This window comes from Pistacia vera, unplaced genomic scaffold, assembly GCF_008641045.1.
Source record: "Pistacia vera cultivar Batoury unplaced genomic scaffold, PisVer_v2 Contig15, whole genome shotgun sequence".
NCBI lineage: Eukaryota > Viridiplantae > Streptophyta > Magnoliopsida > Sapindales > Anacardiaceae > Pistacia > Pistacia vera.
In genome coordinates, this window is record NW_022195576.1 from 413014 (window position 1) to 416633 (window position 3620).

The following is a 3620-nucleotide window of genomic DNA, read 5'->3' on the forward strand; positions in this document are numbered from 1 at the left end:
TCTTACACCTCAAAATCGATACGTCATCGATCCAGCTTAGCAGAGAGTCCACATGACTCAGCCATTGGGCCGTACCAAAATCACAACACAAGCATAAGAGTTCAACCCCTAGTGCATCTACAAACAAAAAAGCAATCAACAACTCAATTCACCCATCAGGAAAACATCAAAAACAAAACAACAAGTTTTAACATATAAGCAGGCTCAAGTGGTTGAGTTCAGAAATACAATAAAGGCACACACGCCAAGAAAGGGCATCGCAGGCCCCTAAATATATGAGCAAAGCAAAAATAAAACTAAATATCATCGATACGAGTCGTATCTCCCATCTCCGAATCGGTCACCCCATCGCCAGCACCAGTACCTGTCCCTGCATCCTAGTCGCTCACATCCCCAGTAACCGATGGTCCTGGCCGACTAGCAAAATCAAGCATCTGCTCATCAATCTGCTCCTCCGTATGCTCAGCCCCCTCCTTTAGCATCTCCTACATGAGCTAGATATCCTCGTCCGGATTCCAGTAGGAAATGTTCCTAGCTTTATACTCAAGCATAAGCTCCCCCTAGGCCCTAATAATAGCATCATCAGCAATGGTGAGGCACTGCTCCTTGAATGACTCAATCTCTATAGTCTTCTCGGCTAACTCTCTCTTTAGCCTCTCCAACTCACCCTCGGCCGCCTTCAAACGATGTTGGCTCTCCTACTCGGCCTTCTGGGCTGTCGCCTCCCTCTGGCGCAAACTAGAGTTCACCTTGGACACATCTTGTATCCTCTTCTCTTGCGCCACTACGGACTTCCTCAGATGCAGACTGCTCGTTGATGCCTGCACAACAAAACATTGTCATCAATACAAACCGTGATGAACAAGATAAAATAAAACTACTGCCCTACCTAAAAAGTGCGGGATATCCCCCAGTTAGCGGCTATGACCGCCCCCATCTAGTTCAAACGGGTCTCATCCGTCCGGAACAGGAAGGAGTCAGCTAACTTGCTCATAGAAGCCGCGTCAGAGTAGGTTGACGTGGAAGCCGAAATACGGAGGGTAATCGTCTCAGTCTCTTCATCCAAGATCATTGTTTAGGATGATCCAGCTCCGGCGACGGGTTGACAGCTCGGTGGTGTCGCCACTACATCTTTCGCTCTCCTATCCTCTCTGGCCGAGGATTCCCTCTTCCTCTTCTCCCGACGTCGAGTGATGGACTCACTCGTACTGGAGACGATTAGCTTCTTCATCAGTGTCTCTGCAAGCGCAAACTCTCTAACAGTTAGTGGGTTCAGCCTGGACTCCCCATAAATGGTATAATTGCAGTACCGGGTCAGAAGCACATCCCAAGTTTGCTTCAACGAAGGGAAATGAATACCTCGCTGAATCGCCTCTACTCTGGCCCAGAGATGGCTGGTCCTGAGGTTGGCCTCTGCCAATACTACTCGCCAATCCCTCTGCGCCTTTGAAATGGCTAGCACCTTCTGGGTCTGTACGTCCAAACCATCTTCGCTCTGCCCTGCCCGATTATACTCAAGCTCTGCAAGCAAAAAACAAAATAAGATTTAGTAATCAAAGTACAAAGAAAGACAAAGGTTCTCACCAGTGGCTTGCCAACTGCTCGAAATATCGCCCTGGCCTCTCTCCCCAAAGACAGCCTGACCCTGCACAAAGAACTACCGATCTTTCAAGTTCTTGTCACTGGACCGAAGGTTGGTCACTAGATGAGACCGATCATGCCTAAGGTTGATCAAATACCGACCCTTCTCTTTGTTGTTCTCCTTCAGAAAATACGAGTACAACAGCTCGTGCAAGCCAAACATCACTTGGTTCCTCACACAGAGGTCCTCCAGCGCCATAAGCAACCTCCAACCATTCGGCATGATCTGCGATGGGGCAATCATAAGGTGGTTTAACACCTCCCAGATGAGGCGAGGAATAAGCAATCTTAGCCCGTCATGAAATCATTTCTCATATACACTCACCCAGCCTTCCGCCTCCCAATCAACTCACTCGTACGATCATGGCGCCCGAATCTCAACCGAACCCAGAATGTGATACATAGTCCGAATTCGCCACACATCGCTATCCTTAAGCACATGTGGATAATCCTTGGCCAATATCCCACTACCCTATTGGCTCGGCTCCTCCTTAGAGTTACTACTGGACGAGGGTAAACTGCTAGCATCTTTGGAGTCTTCCCTACTTCCCCCATACCTGCCCGAACGACTCGGACCAGCAGCACTCGCCCTTGGGGTAGCTACAGTAACACCGCTCGGTAAACCTGTCAGAACAGAGCCCTCGAGAATCATCACCATGGTCGGGGCACGTTCATTCTCGTTCCCAACATTCGCCATAACCTCACTCGAGCTACCTGACTCCGAGCCTAATATTTTGATCTGATCACCTTACCCAACCGACCGACTTGATGATGTCTATCTGAACTCCCAAAATCCCAAGTGTCTAGCGACCATTCGCCCTGAACCATCGACTGAATAAACTACAACACCCAACTATTGTTCGTCCTTCAGAACCGGTCGACCCACTCCCATCAACAACTTATAAACCCTCAACCCTAATCCTGATCGACCTTCACTACTGACCGACCGACCAGGTCTAAGACTCCAAAACGACACCACTCGCCCTACACTACCAACTGAACAACGATACAAGAACACCTCCAAACTGTAGCACGCCCCTAATGTCGGGCGACTTACCCCCGTTGACACAACTTGGTCAACGTTCACCCAAGCTTAAACATCGGTCGATCCTCCCAACTGACCGACCGACCGACCAACCAACCAAGCCCCAGACCCAGCAGATTGAACCCACTCAACCCGAGCGACCAACCTATGAATGAGCCCTACACCCCTTTCCGATGAGCCTACTCGCCCCGAAGCATCGACCGACCCCTTCACATAGGATGATCCCTCGCTACTCGATCGTACGGACCAGACGACCAACCTAACCCACTTAAACACCTTACAACCCCGTTCCAGCCTACGACTCGATTCGGTCAGGCAGACCGACTGAGCCAATATGCTGCCTAATCTGACGTCTTCTCTATCCCGCCCAAAAAACCTAAAAAACACCAAAAAAAGGGACAGTTCGCCAGAAATCCACCAGAAATCCCAGAATCCACATTTTTTCCAAAAAATCGAAACTCTAGTACATGAAACCCCTCAAACTTCACAAAATCAAACCAAATCTCCTATAAACTCAATGCAAACGAAGCAGAAAAAGCAAGATAAACCAAATCTTCCAAAAATGCAACCTAACCTCTTTAGAAAACAACACACAAACACAAAGGAAACAAAAGAGGTGAAGAAGACAAATTTTTTACCGTGAAAATGGCCCAATCTCGAAATCTCCATCGAAGTAGTGACAAACACTCAAGTTTCAGAGAAAAGGAAAAACGCAAAGGGAAGAATAAATGGCCAAGTTTCAGAGAAAAGGAAAAACACGAAGGGAAGAAAAAACGGCCAGATGAAATGAACAGTCGCGAGCCAGACTTTTATCAGCAAAAGATGTCAGGTGACACGTGTCACGATATGATTGGGCATCGAAAGTCATGAATGTCTTAGATTTTCCCGCCCAAGTTCAGAGGGCATCCCAGCCATACACATGTTAGGATCACAC